Source organism: Taudactylus pleione, unplaced genomic scaffold (assembly GCF_031769625.1).
Source record: "Taudactylus pleione unplaced genomic scaffold, aTauple2 ptg000276l, whole genome shotgun sequence".
Classification (NCBI taxonomy): Eukaryota; Metazoa; Chordata; class Amphibia; order Anura; family Myobatrachidae; genus Taudactylus; species Taudactylus pleione.
Window position 1 is genome coordinate 14,313,340 of NW_028284678.1, and position 16,080 is coordinate 14,329,419.

The window sequence follows — 16,080 nt, forward strand, 5'->3', positions numbered from 1 at the left end:
GTTATCGCAGACCCAAGATGTGACACCCTGAAATGGTCGCCAAACGCCCGCATTTTTAGCCGACACTGCCTATTACCACCCCCAAAAGCTCCTTGACTGTCAATCATACTGCAACAAAATACTCGCTGCGAGGGACTATGGTAATGTACCTTGAGTGCAACTGGGATGCATGCGCAGACGGACGATAATCGCTCAACTGCGGAAATATCTGAATAGCGTACATCTCTCGGTCAGGCCCAATGTGTCATAGGAGTTCCAGAAACAGAGTCATCCATCTCTCTCGTCAGTGCTTCATTATCATTTCATTGATGCATAGGGCTTAGTAGGACATATAAACCACGAGATTGTTCGTGCGTGGCCCCTTTTATGATCGATATGGCCCCATTGAATAACGAGTGATATGCTTGTTGTTAGGCATTACTGATTTTAAATGGTGCTCCAGCCAATCAGCTCCTAACTGTCATTTTACAGGTTATGGACGGGATGTACTAAGGCTAAAATGCAGCCAAAACTGGCCACATTCTCCACATGTACTAAGTTCCGGAATGCGGCACCTTCCAGAGCTTGGACCCATTAGTCTACGCCATCTATAAATGGTTTTGCCTAATAGAAGCCTATGGGCTTCTCTTCCCAATGTTCACTGAAAGGGATCCAAACGTAGTGTTCCCGCTAGGCTGTTTTAGTGGGGCGACGCGCCCTGCCCTATTTCAAAAGGGCAAAAAGCACCCTGCCTTCCGGTGCGGCGCCCTTCTGAAACAGCCTGCGGGTGCCGTCCCCACCTGCGGGTGCTGTCCCGCAGGTGGCGAAAACTGCAATGTAGCGGTCACCGCCAGTGAATGGATGCCGGATGCATGCGCCCGGCATCCATTCACACTGATAGCAGCCTGGCATGTCCGTAAGTAACGGGCACGCCACCAAGAGTTACGAAAAGGGGACATGTCTTAAAGACACGCCACCTTTTTCATTGGTCACGCTCACTTTTTCAGACACGCTCGCGCCTTTGGCGTGCGGGGATGTGCCCTTTCTCTAGGACCTAGAGTGAACACTACAATCAGATCCCTCCCAGGGTCCCCCGTGGCGGCCGCGCATGCACAAATCTCCCGGAAGTCCTGTCATCGCAAAGGACGACTCTTTTTGAAAGCGCTGTCCTTTGTGTTTCTAATCGCAATACTAGGTATTAGCGCCGGTATCTACCCGATAAGTGTCGGGACGTACCGCATCCATAATGCCATGCGTAGTACAGACGTGTCCTTTTCCATCTTGGCCGCGACTCGCAGGCACGTTTTCCGCTGTCACATCTGTACAACACATGCCATTATGGATGCGGCACATCCCGCCAATTATCGGGTAGACTAGATACTGGTGTTAATACCTAATATTGTGATTAAAATTCGCAGCATGCATGCCGTGGCATGACGCAGTGCCGGCACAGATGGGAGAGGACACGTCTGTACATCCCAAACTGTATTTGAACAGTGACAGGGAGCTGATTGGTTGGAGCACCATGTAAGATTAGTAATAAGTGATAACAAGCATATCACTCGTTGTTTAATGTGGCCCTTAGTGTTTTACCTTTCAATATTAATGTCAGTTAAGTTAGTGTGACAGTCTATCACAGCTAATTAGGGTGTGTTTCATTGTTTTATATTGGTGTTGGTAGCCATTTTAGGCCTCTTTGCCTTTTGGAAATATGTCACTCCCTGCTCTTGTTTATAGTTTGTGTTTGTTATCTGTGGTGTCAGTAAGAACGGTTTCAGATGAGTTGCTAGGGATTTTGCTACTGGGTGCACTCTCCGGTATGCAGTCGACTGCTTACTCCCGACGAGGGTTTGCTACTGGGTGCACTCTCCGGTATGCAGTCGGGAAGCCGACGGACCTAATTCCGACAGCCGGCTTTCCGACTGCTTACTCCCGACAAGACTAAATCTAGACGTCCGTAATTTTACCGACGCCGGGAGAATTGCGTACTCTTCCGGGGGAGCGGAAAGTTACCCGCAAAATCGAGGGGGCTACTGCAGGTCCCGGGAGACAGGAGCGTATCTACCCATTGGCCAGGATGGCACTCGCCAGGGGCGCCAGCCAGGGGGGGGCGCCATCCGGGGTGCCACCCGTGGCCAAGGGGTAGAGTGAAAATAGGGCTGGCAGGGCTGCAGTCCCGTGTATGCCCCTGTGGCTCGGCGGCTCCTTAGTGCAGCAGCAGCATCGATGAGACGCACATGACGTCACAACGTCAAGAGCGCCTTGTTAAAAAAAAACTTTATTTCTTCTATTGTACATGGCAGCCGCCGGCAAGCAATGGCGGCTGCCCGGACCTTGACATCTAGGAAGTTCCTAGATGTCAAGGTCCGGGCAGCCGCCATCGCTTTCCGACGGCTGCCTGGTACAGTCAGGGGCGTAGCTCCAGGCGCCGTATAGAATAGAGGGTGCGCCGGAGCCCGACTCTGCTACAACAGATACTGCATGGCCGTATACAGGTCACAGCTGTCTAATCAGACAGCCGCCTGAGCCACGTAAGCTTCCCCCCTCCGCGCTCCCAACCAGAGTCATGCGTGTGACGTCATACGCACGCGTATATGACTTCAGACGGGCGGAGGAGATTGGACTGGAGAGATGAGGTTCCCGGATGCACCTACCCACCGTGGAGGGCGCTATCCATCAGGATCAAGTAATCCACAACTTGGACACTGCTGCACTACTGGAGCAGGTAACCTGCATTCAACAGGCAGCTGGGATTTAGCAAGGGGGAAGGGGTACAGATGGAGGCAGAAGGGTGCACATATGACACTGAGAGGAATACGGGGTACAGACAGGCTGAAGACGGTACAGTTAAAGGCACAGAAAGAATAGGGGGTACAGAAAGGCACAATGGAGCACAGATAGAGGCACAGAGATGAATTTGGGATACATATAGAGGCACAGAGACGAATATGGCGTATAGAGTCAGTGGGGGGTACATATAGAGACACAGAGAGGCAGACGGATGAAAAGAGAAGCATGGACAGACACAAGGAAGTACAGAGAATTATTCCGAAAATATGGGGGGGAGGGGGCGCCAGTCTATGACTTTGCCAGGGGCGCTCGGACCCCTAGATACACCTCTGCCGGGAGAATACGCATGTATGGTTTAATGTTGCCCTTTCTTCTTATTCGTTTCCATACTACCTCTATTATTATTTTAAACATAATCTAAATATATCAACTAAAGTTTTATCTAATTTGATGCTAACTCCTCTTGTTGCGTGTTTTATTTCTAAGTTAAGTTTTATATGGGGAGGGTACATATTTAGTGGAATAGAGATGGAGAGGGTACATATTTAGTGGAATAGAGATGGAGAGGGTACATATTTAGTGGAATAGAGATGGAGAGGGTACATATTTAGTGGAATAGAGATGATAAGGGTACATATTTAGAGGAATAGAGATGGAGAGGGTACATATTTAGTGGACTAGGGATGGAGAGGGTACATATTTAGTGGAATAGAGATGGAGAAGGTACATATTTAGTGGAATAGAGATGGAGAGGGTACATATTTAGTGGAATATAGATGGAGAAGGTACATATTTAGTGGAATAGAGATGGATAGGATACATATTTAGTGGAATAGAGATGGAGAGGGTACATATTTAGTGGAATAGAGATGGAGAGGGTACATATTTAGTGGAATAGAGATGGAGAGGGTACATATTTAGTGGAATAGGGATGGAGAAGGTATATATTTAGTGGAATAGAGATGGAGAGGATACATATTTAGTGGAATAGGGATGGAGAGGATACATATTTAGTGGAATAGAGATGGAGATGGTACATATTTAGTGGAATAGAGATGGAGAGGGTACATATTTAGTGGAATAGAGATGGAGAGGGTACATATTTAGAGGAATAGAGATGGAGAGGGTACATATTTAGTGGAATAGAGATGGAGATGGTACATATTTAGTGGAATAGGGATGGGGAGGGTAAATATTTAGTGGACTAGGGATGGAGAGGGTACATATTTAGTGGAATAGAGATGGAGAGGGTACATATTTAGTGGAATAGAGATGGAGATGGTACATATTTAGTGGAATAGGGATGGGGAGGGTACATATTTAGTGGACTAGGGATGGAGAAGGTACATATTTAGTGGAATAGAGATGATAAGGGTACATATTTAGTGGAATAGAGATGGAGAGGGTACATATTTAGAGGAATAGAGATGGAGAGGGTACATATTTAGTGGAATAGAGATGATAAGGGTACATATTTAGTGGAATAGAGATGGAGAGGGTATATATTTAGTGGAATAGAGATGGAGAGGGTATATATTTAGTGGAATAGAGATGGAGAGGGTACATATTTAGTGGAATAGAGATGGAGAGGGTACATATTTAGTGGAATAGGGATGGAGAGGGTACATATTTAGAGGACTAGGGATGGAGAGGATACATATTTAGTGGAATAGGGATGGAGAGGGTACATATTTAGTGGAATAGGGATGGAGAGGGTAGATATTTAGTGGAATAGGGATGGAGAGGGTAGATATTTAGTGGAATAGGGATGGAGATGGTACATATTTAGTGGAATAGAGATGGAGAGGGTACATATTTAGTGGAATAGAGATAAGGGTACATATTTAGTGGAATAGAGATGGAGAGGGTACATATTTAGAGGAATAGAGATGGAGAGGGTACATATTTAGTGAAATAGAGATGGAGAGGGTACATATTTAGTGGAATAGAGATGGAGAGGGTACATATTTAGTGGAATAGGGATGGAGAGGGTACATATTTAGAGGACTAGGGATGGAGAGGATACATATTTAGTGGAATAGGGATGGAGAGGGTAGATATTTAGTGGAATAGGGATGGAGAGGGTAGATATTTAGTGGAATAGGGATGGAGAGGGTACATATTTAGTGGAATAGGGATGGAGAGGGTACATATTTAGTGGAATAGAGATGGAGAGGGTACATATTTAGTGGAATAGAGATGATAAGGGTACATATTTAGTGGAATAGAGATGGAGAGGGTACATATTTAGAGGAATAGAGATGGAGAGGGTACATATTTAGTGAAATAGAGATGGAGAGGGTACATATTTAGTGGAATAGAGATGGAGAGGGTACATATTTAGTGGAATAGGGATGGAGAGGGTACATATTTAGAGGACTAGGGATGGAGAGGATACATATTTAGTGGAATAGGGATGGAGAGGGTACATATTTAGTGGAATAGGGATGGAGAGGGTAGATATTTAGTGGAATAGAGATGGAGAGGGTACATATTTAGTGGAATAGGGATGGAGAGGGTACATATTTAGTGGAATAGAGATGGAGAGGGTATATATTTAGTGGAATAAAGATGGTAAGGGTACATATTTAGTGGAATAGAGATGGAGAGGATACATATTTAGTGGAATAGAGATGGAGAGGATACATATTTAGTGGAATAGAGATGGAGAGGATACACATTTAGTGGAATAGGGATGGAGAGGGTACATATTTAGTGGAATAGAGATGGAGAGGGTACATATTTAGAGGACTAGAGATGGAGAGGATACATATTTAGAGGAATAGAGATGGAGAGGGTACATATTTAGTGAAATAGAGATGGAGAGGGTACATATTTAGAGGAATAGAGATGGAGAGGGTACATATTTAGTGGAATAGGGATGGAGAGGATACATATTTAGAGGAATAGAGATGGAGAGGGTACATATTTAGTGGAATAGGGATGGAGAGGATACATATTTAGTGGAATAGGGATGGAGAGGGTACATATTTAGTGGAATAGAGATGGAGAAGGTACATATTTAGAGGAATAGGCATGGAGAGGATACATATTTAGTGGAATAGAGATGGAGAGGATACATATTTAGAGGAATAGAGATGGAGAGGGTACATATTTAGTGGAATAGAGATGGAGAGGGTACATATTTAGTGGAATAGGGATGGAGAAGGTATATATTTAGTGGAATAGAGATGGAGAGGATACATATTTAGTGGAATACTGATGGAGAGGATACATATTTAGTGGAATAGAGATGGAGATGGTACATATTTAGTGGAATAGAGATGGAGAGGGTACATATTTAGTGGAATAGAGATGGAGAGGGTACATATTTAGAGGAATAGAGATGGAGAGGGTACATATTTAGTGGAATAGAGATGGAGATGGTACATATTTAGTGGAATAGGGATGGGGAGGTTAAATATTTAGTGGACTAGGGATGGAGAGGGTACATATTTAGTGGAATAGAGATGGAGAGGGTACATATTTAGTGGAATAGAGATGGAGATGGTACATATTTAGTGGAATAGGGATGGGGAGGGTACATATTTAGTGGACTAGGGATGGAGAGGGTACATATTTAGTGGAATAGAGATGATAAGGGTACATATTTAGTGGAATAGAGATGGAGAGGGTACATATTTAGAGGAATAGAGATGGAGAGGGTACATATTTAGTGGAATAGAGATGATAAGGGTACATATTTAGTGGAATAGAGATGGAGAGGGTACATATTTAGTGGAATAGAGATGGAGAAGGTACATATTTAGTGGAATAAAGATGGAGAGGGTACATATTTATTGGAATAGGGATGGAGAGGGTACATATTTAGTGGAATAGGGATGGAGAGGGTACATATTTAGTGGAATAGAGATGGAGAGGGTACATATTTAGTGGAATAGAGATGATAAGGGTACATATTTAGTGGAATAGAGATGGAGAGGGTACATATTTAGAGGAATAGAGATGGAGAGGGTACATATTTAGTGAAATAGAGATGGAGAGGGTACATATTTAGTGGAATAGAGATGGAGAGGGTACATATTTAGTGGAATAGGGATGGAGAGGGTACATATTTAGAGGACTAGGGATGGAGAGGATACATATTTAGTGGAATAGGGATGGAGAGGGTACATATTTAGTGGAATAGGGATGGAGAGGGTAGATATTTAGTGGAATAGGGATGGAGAGGGTACATATTTAGTGGAATAGGGATGGAGAGGGTACATATTTAGTGGAATAGAGATGGAGAGGGTACATATTTAGTGGAATAGAGATGGAGAGGGTACATATTTAGAGGAATAGAGATGGAGAGGGTACATATTTAGTGAAATAGAGATGGAGAGGGTACATATTTAGTGGAATAGAGATGGAGAGGGTACATATTTAGTGGAATAGGGATGGAGAGGGTACATATTTAGAGGACTAGGGATGGAGAGGATACATATTTAGTGGAATAGGGATGGAGAGGGTACATATTTAGTGGAATAGGGATGGAGAGGGTAGATATTTAGTGGAATAGAGATGGAGAGGGTACATATTTAGTGGAATAGGGATGGAGAGGGTACATATTTAGTGGAATAGAGATGGAGAGGGTACATATTTAGTGGAATAGAGATGGAGAGGGTATATATTTAGTGGAATAGGGATGGAGAGGGTACATATTTAGTGGAATAGAGATGGAGAGGGTACATATTTAGTGGAATAAAGATGGTAAGGGTACATATTTAGTGGAATAGAAATGGAGAGGATACATATTTAGTGGAATAGAGATGGAGAGGATACATATTTAGTGGAATAGAGATGGAGAGGATACATATTTAGTGGAATAGAGATGGAGAGGATACATATTTAGTGGAATAGGGATGGAGAGGGTACATATTTAGTGGAATAGAGATGGAGAGGGTACATATTTAGTGGAATAGAGATGGAGAGGGTATATATTTAGTGGAATAGGGATGGAGAGGATACATATTTAGTGGAATAGGGATGGAGAGGGTACATATTTAGTGGAATAGAGATGGAGAAGGTACATATTTAGAGGAATAGAGATGGAGAGGATACATATTTAGAGGAATAGAGATGGAGAGGGTACATATTTAGTGGAATAGGGATGGAGAGGATACATATTAAGTGGAATAGGGATGGAGAGGGTACATATTTAGTGGAATAGGGATGGAGAGGGTACATAGTTGAATAGAGATGGATTGGGTACATATTTAGTGGAATAGAGATGGAGAGGGTACATATTTAGTGGAATAGAGATGGAGAGGGTACATATTTAGTGGAATAGAGATGGAGAGGGTACATATTTAGTGGAATAGAGATGGAGAGGGTACATATTTATGGAAATATAGATGGAGAGGGTAAACATAGTTTGTAAGCTTGCGAGCAGGACCCTCTTACCCTTATCTATTTATGTATGTATGTCTTTTACAACCCAGTAAAATGTTAATGTTGATTCAAATTGAAAAATCGTAACGGAATTTGCTGCGCTGTATAAGAAACTGTTAATAAATAAATAAATAATATTTAGGAGTATATGGATGGAGAGGGTACATATATAGGGGAATATGGATGTAGAGGTTATTTATTTAGGGGAATACGGATTAAGAGGATAGTTATTTAGGAGACTATGAATGGAGAGGGTACATAGTTAGGGGAACTCCTTGCTGGGTGGTGTGCGAACAGTCATTATTACACCTTTAGAAGACTTGAATCTTGCACCAGCTTTGTGTTTTGATTATTGTCCTATATTGCACCTTTGTTTTGCTTTCGGCATAGATGCACTGGATCCATTTTGTAAATAAGGCCCATTATATTAAACACATCTTCCGATGTAGAATGTTAAGTCATCTCTTATATGTCTATGGGCCTGATTCAGACTTGGGAATAGAGTGAGAGATCTCTCTCAACTGATCATCTTGGTGAAACCATGCTGCACTGCAGGTGGGGCAGATTTATAATGTGCAGAGAGATTTAGATTTGGGAGGAGTGTTTCCAAACTGACATCTAAATTGTAGAGTAATAATAAAGTTGTGCAGTATTTGTGGGCTACATGCAAAAGCAGCCAGTATTTACCCCAAATGTAAATTTTTTTTTACGTGATTACACCCCTTGCATTGCTACATGGTTTGTTCAAGTTCACAGTTGAGAGGGATATCTCACTCTGGCCCTGATTGAGAGCCGCTCGCGAGAGCTATGCACTTGCAAGCGGCCAGACGTTTCTGCACTGCGCATGCGCCACGTCCAGCATGCCTGTTCGCGAGCCTCGCTGAACGACTGAAGTTCAGTCGCTACGGGGCTCGCAACAAGACGGGGCAGTTGTTGATGGTGAGTGACAGCTCGCCCCGTTTTGTGGGCAGGTAGGGGGGGGTGGCTGGACAAACGCAGGCGTTCCCTTAGGAACGCCTGGCGTTTGTTGGGAGGTCTAACTGACATCACTACTGATGTCAGTAGTGGACTTCCTGCTCTATTAGAGGAGGAAGTTCACTCGGCCTTGCGGCAGTCTAGACCCTACCGTAGGGTCTCGTCGCAAGGCCGATGGTCGCGATTATCGCGATGGTCTCCTGGCCGCTCGCACAAGCTATGGGTGGTCTCCCACAGCTTTGCGAGCGGCTGGAGAAATAATACTAAATAAATAAATAAAAAACGCCCACAAACACAGCGAGCGGCCAGCGGCCGCGAGCAGGTCTGAGTCAGGGCCTCTATTCCCAAGTCTAAATCAGGGCCTCTATTCCCAAGTCTGAATCAGGGCCTCTATTCCAACTCATACTCACATAGGGCCTGATTCAGAGACACTCGTAAGCGGCCGCTCGTTCGCTCCGAGCGATGTTTGCCCAACTGCGCATGCGTACGGATCGTTATACGCATGCGCGAACCAGTCAGTGCGGCCGAAATTCATGTGCTCGCAAAATAGCGAATGCCTGATAATTTGAGTGACAGGAGTAGGCGTATGTGGGTGGTAACAAGGGAAGGTGCTTGAAAACGGGGAGTGGAGATCCAAACGCAGGCGTGCTTAAAGGTCAAAACGGGCGTTTTATGGGTGTGCATAATTAAAACAGCAGCGTCATTGACCACGTCACTGGGTTATTTTATAGCCAGAACTGCTCGCAAAATTGTGGTAGCAAAAACCAACCCCAAGAATAGCGAGCAGTTCATACCCTGGTCGATGTACTCGATTAATCTAATAAATAGCGGACATGACGTAGGATGCGAGCGGCCAGGGGGCGTATTTTAAAAAAAAACGACCGCAAGTTTTGTTCGCTCGTTCAGACCTAGAGACGTGAACAGACCGCAAAGAGCGAACGGTTGATTTGAATAGCCACCCCTATTTTCTGGACGAGCGAGCGCTAATTGCGTCCGGCTCTGAATCAGGCCCATAGTTCTTTATTTATTTTCCACCTCTTAAGCTTTGTAGTTACTCATTATTCTGCCTGCATTATACGTCTTTCATCTTCACTTACATTTTATTGTCTCTTTGCGCATCATTTTATATCAGTCTGTTATGTCTTGTTTTTGTCTTGCTATATTATAGAACCATCTGTATGGCCAAGTTGATGATAACATAAAATGCCTTGCAGTGCGTGCATAAACCAGGGCTTAATTTATAAATTGCAGTGACATTAAAATATTATTGCAGCATCAGCATTATTTCCACTTTAGGAAATTGATTAATGGTCGTAGACATCTGCTGTTGCGCTATGATAATGAGGTCTTAGATTTACGAAAATGTCCAATGTCTGATATTATTGATAAACATCACACGTGGGAATTATTAACTCTATCAGAACCACTGTGCACAGCTTGGCACCATCAGCATCAGCATAAAAGAAGATATTTTTTTCTTCTTAACAAGGACTGTGTCCAACCCAATTACTAATGGGGCACAAAGAATCGCCAGTCATCACCAGGCTGATCAAATGAGGAGATAGGATAAGGTTATATAGGAGTGTGTAGCAGTATTGTATCCTTGCTCACATCCAATAGAAGGTATAAATAGTGAAGTCGGTCTGTAGGAGTTGGATACTTTTAAGTATAACGTCTTTGCTGCCATTTATGATCTGTGTTTTTATGACATTCAAAATTAATACTAGACAAATACAAACAACATATTGTGTAGTTGGAGTGTTCTTTCTAGCACCCTGCATCGGTCACAACCCGTGCAGTTTCTCTTTGCTGCCTGGGGTGTCGCTCTCTGCTCTGGTGCTTCTAGCACACTCAGCTGGTGCAACACACTGCTGATATACAGACCAGTGTGTACTAGAAGCACCAGAGCAGAGAGCGACTCCCCAGGCAGGAAAGAGGAACTGCATGGGTTGCGACAGGTGCAGGGTGCTAGAATGAACACTAGACTAGTTGGTACCATGGACATCATCCTCAGTACCCATCATTAGTCTTCCGTGTGAAGGGCTTGCCATGTAATAAAGTAAAGGAGCACAATGTTGAGTGACAATCTGCCAAAGTTACACAGGGCCTGATTCTGAGAACCTGCCGGTGTCCACGGAGTTGAGAGATCTTTTGGCACTGCGCGTGTGTCTAAGTCGCTGAAAAGTCGCACAGTGCACGTGTGACACAGTGTGTATGCACAGAGGCGCGGTTGCAATTAAAATGCACTGTATCAGAAATGTATTAGATATGTGATCGCCATTCCTGGGCGGTGACTGGGAGGTGGCTTAGCAGACTCATGCAGATGTCGCGGTTTATGGGCGTGTTATGGGAGTGTCGCATGTGTAACGCTGAGGTGGTTGCATTCTCAGATGCGTAATGGCTCGCATAGGAAGCCATATTCTGACGGAGAGTCTGCACCTAGCATCAGGCTGGTGCACGTTTCATTTATGTGTCTCCGTCCTTGCACATGCAGATGCACGAATGTACACCAGGGAAGGGTTTGCAGCGGTATTATCAAGTCACAGAAGCAATACCGGACACACACAGACGCTGCAGCCCCTGGCTCAGATTCAGGCCCACAGTGTCCACATACTTGCCTAGTCTCCTCGAATTTCTGGAAGACTACCGAATTTGAGGGAGTTCTCCCAGGCACCAGGGATATTACCCTCTCGAATCCTGCATACTTCTCCAGTGAATTGAGCAGGATGGGGCCAATATGACGCATTTCGCCGTGAATCAATTACGATGCAGTGTACAGGGCCACAATGACAATGGCGCTAAACGTCCATTGATGTTTATTACAACGGTATTACACAGTCGAGTCACATTATTATGACCACCTCCTACATTTGACGTTGGCAGCACGTAGCCCATGGAGTACGTCACGTGCCGTGCGCTGGCTTGGTGAGTATATAAGGTGTGCCATAAGCCTTCTGCACACATATATCACTTGTTGCTGTCATGGGTAAAAGGGGGCTTTATCCGATTGGAAAAAGGGATGATTATTGGCTTTCGGGCCAAGGGTGGCAGTATTTCTGAAACAGCGCAGTTTGTGAACTGTTCGCGTGTTGCAGTGGAGAAGGAGTATCGTGACTGGACAAATGGCACCATTGCGAATACAGACGTGGAAGCTGCAGAGCACCACGTGTCATTGATGAGAGAGGTGAACGTCGGCTACGAAGGTGCTGATGGAGGAGAACCCGACAGCAGAGGTAAGTTTACTATTCCTAACACTCCCCCCCCCTAACCCACCTTTAGGGGTGCCTAACCCTCCCCCCCCAACCCACCTTTAGGGGTGCCTAACCCTAACCTCCCCCCTTAGTGCCTAATCCTAATCTCCCCCCTTAGTGCCTAACCCTAACCTCCCCCCTTAGTGCCTAATCCTAACCTCCCCCCTTAGTGCCTAATCCTAACCTCCCCCCTTAGTGCCTAATCCTAACCTCCCCCCTTAGTGCCTAACCCTAACCTCCCCCCTTAGTGCCTAATCCTAACCTCCCCCGTTAGTGCCTAACCCTAACCTCCCCCCTTATTGCCTAATCCTAACCTCCCCCCTTAGTGCCTAACCCTAACCTCCCCCCTTAGTGCCTATCCTAACCTCCCCCCTTAGTGCCTAACCCTAACCTCCCCCCTTAGTGCCTAATCCTAACCTCCCCCCTTAGTGCCTAATCCTAACCTCCCCCCTTAGTGCCTAACCCTAACCTCCCCCTTAGTGCCTAACCCTAACCTCCCCCCTTAGTGCCTAATCCTAACCTCCCCCCTTAGTGCCTAATCCTAACCTCCCCCTTAGTGCCTAATCCTAACCTCCCCCTTAGTGCCTAACCCTAACCTCCCCCCTTAATGCCTAATCCTAACCTCCCCCTTAGTGCCTAAACCTAACCTCCCCTCCCATCCCCTCCTCGCACCCTAACATCCTCCCTTAGTGCTTAAACCTAACCCCCCCTTCCCCTAGCATAACCCTCCCCGGGGGGGGGGGGGTGCCTAACCCTGTACCTCTGGGGGGGATCCCTAAACCTAACCCCCCCCATCCCTGGCTCCTTGGATATTTACCCGCGGTGTTGGACATTCGGACCAGGCATCCGGTCGGAGTTCCGGCGTTGGGATTAACATAGGCGTCGGTATTTCGACGTCTATGTTAGATCCCTTCCCGGGATTACACTGTCGGTATTGAGACTGGCGGCCACGCGTCCGCCGGTCTCATAACTACATATACCATTATATGTACAGCATCTGTATGGCCCGTTTATCTTATAGATGTTAGATCTGTTGCACGACTGAATTTTTTGTGTATAAATCTGGGAAGATAAATTCATGCTAGAAAAGCAGATAACACAACAAGGCAGCTTTAGATGCTAATGTGGTTTCTCTAACTCCCCATTCCTGCTGGATAAATCCATTGGAAAGCAAATCTTCCCTGTCTAATGAGGCATCATTTTATTATGTTTGCTGCCGTTTTTTATAGAAATGTATCATTGTAAAGAGTTATTACTATAAATAGAGAATGTATTACTGTTATTACAACTATTATAAATGAACACAATGACAGCCTAAATCATCAGTGCATCTTATGCAGTATTTGGCTTATGTGACTGCGATCTACACCTTTACAACTAGCGAGATGGGAGCTTAATGGGACATTATACAGAAAAAATGACTTATCCCAAAAAGCAGATACGTTCTGTAAAGCTCATCTCCTTGTATACAACAGTGTCTGAGATGCTTTGTTTAATAATTATGGTTTCCTAATAGAGTTACAATTTTTCAAAATAATGGCAGTATTCGGCGGCAGTGCTTATTTGCTCTGAATGGATGTTTTTCGTTTTAACATGGGTTTCTAGAACAATGACACTCAGGGTCCCAGGACAATGACACACTGACACTCAGGCTCCCAGGACAATGACACACTGACACTCAGGCTCCCAGGACAATGACACACTGACACTCAGGGTCCCAGGACAATGACACACTGACACTCGGGGTACCAGGACAATGACACACTGACACTCGGGCTCCCAGGACAATGACACACTGACACTCGTGGTCCCAGGACAATGACACACTGACACTCAGGATTCCAGGACAATGACACACTGACACTCGGGGTACCAGGACAATGACACACTGACACTCAGGGTCCCAGGACAATGACACTGACACTCAGGCTCCCAGGACAATGACACACTGACACTCATGATCCCCAAACAATGACACACTGATTCTCATGCTCCCAGGACAATGACACACTGACACTCATGGTCCCAGGACAATGACACAATGACACTCAGGGTCCCAGGACAATGACACACTGACACTCATGCTCCCAGGACAATGACACACTGACACTCATGGTCCCAGGACAATAACACAATGACACTCAGGGTCCCAGGACAATGACACACTGACACTTGGGGTCCCAGGACAATGACACACTGACACTCATGCTCCCAGGACAATGACACACTGACACTCATGGTCTCAGGACAATGACACAGTGACACTCAGGGTCCCAGGACAATGACACACTGACACTCCTGCTCCCAGTACAATGACACACTGACACTCAGGGTCCCAGGACAATGACACACTGACACTCAGGGTCCCAGGACAATGACACACTGACACTCAGGGTCCCAGGACAATGACACAATGACACTCGGGGTTCCAGGACAATGACACACTGACACTCATGGTCCCAGGACAATGACACAATGACACTCAGGGTCCCAGGACAATGACACACTGACACTCGGGGTCCCAGGACAATGACACACTGACACTCATGCTCCCAGGACAATGACACACTGGCACTCATGGTCCCAGGACAATGACACAATGACACTCAGGGTCCCAGGACAATGACACACTGACACTCATGCTCCCAGGACAATGACACACTGACACTCAGGGTCCCAGGACAATGACACACTGACACTCAGGGTCCCAGGACAATGACACACTGACTCTCATGGTCCCAGGACAATGACACACATGGTCCCAGGACAATGACATAATGACACTCATGGTCCCAGGACAATGACACACTGACGCTCAGGGTCTACTATAGGTGGGGCACTAGTAATGTGGGCAATACTATAGGGGCCATTAATACTGCAGGCACTACTATAGGTGGGGCACTACTAATGGGGGCATTGCTACTGGGGGCACTACTGATGGGGGCACCACTACTGGGGGCATTTTGTAAGTTGTATCACTGCTGTGGGCATTGTAAAAGGGGCACTACTACTGTGGGCATTATGCGCAGTAGGAGCACTACTGCTGTGGGCATAATGTGTTATGCAGGGCATTACTGCGTGTGGCATAATGTGTTATGCAGGGCATTACTGCGTGTGGCATAATGTGTTATACAGGGCATTACTGCGTGTGGCATAATGTGTTATACAGGGCATTACTGCGTGTGGCATAATGTGTTATACAGGGCATTACTGCGTGTCGCATAATGTGTTATACAGGGCATTACTGCATGTGGCATAATGTGTTATACAGGGCATTACTGCATGTGGCATAATGTGTTATAAAGGCCATTACTGTGTGTGGCATGTGTTATAAAGGGCATTATCGTGTAAGACATACTGTGTAAGGCACAATACTGCGCATGGCAATTATTCACCGTGAGGGGAGAGCTTGGGGGAGGCCCAGCACCTCCGTAAGTGCTAGGCACGCCCCAAAGTGTGATGTCCGCAAGGACATCTGAGTAACCCTGACTTGCAGATGCATGTCATGGGAAGTGGGCGGCTTTATACAGTGATGGGCGTCTTGGTATAGTGCTGCAGTTGCCGTGCGATTGAATTCATTAGTATATTTTCGCAGCTAACAGGTGCGTGCGAATGCCGTTCTGAATCAGGCCCTTGATGAAGAGTTGAATGTAATTCGGTGTGTGCATTTCTGCATTGTGTGCAAGGAAAA

The 16,080-nt window shown here is 45.5% G+C and overlaps 1 protein-coding gene across 10 annotated transcripts in view; it reads left to right on the forward strand.

The window, feature by feature from the left end:
• GRIK1 (glutamate ionotropic receptor kainate type subunit 1) overlaps positions 1–16,080 on the forward strand; it is a 547,486-nt gene that overhangs the window by 362,266 nt on the left and 169,140 nt on the right. The window lies entirely within an intron of this gene.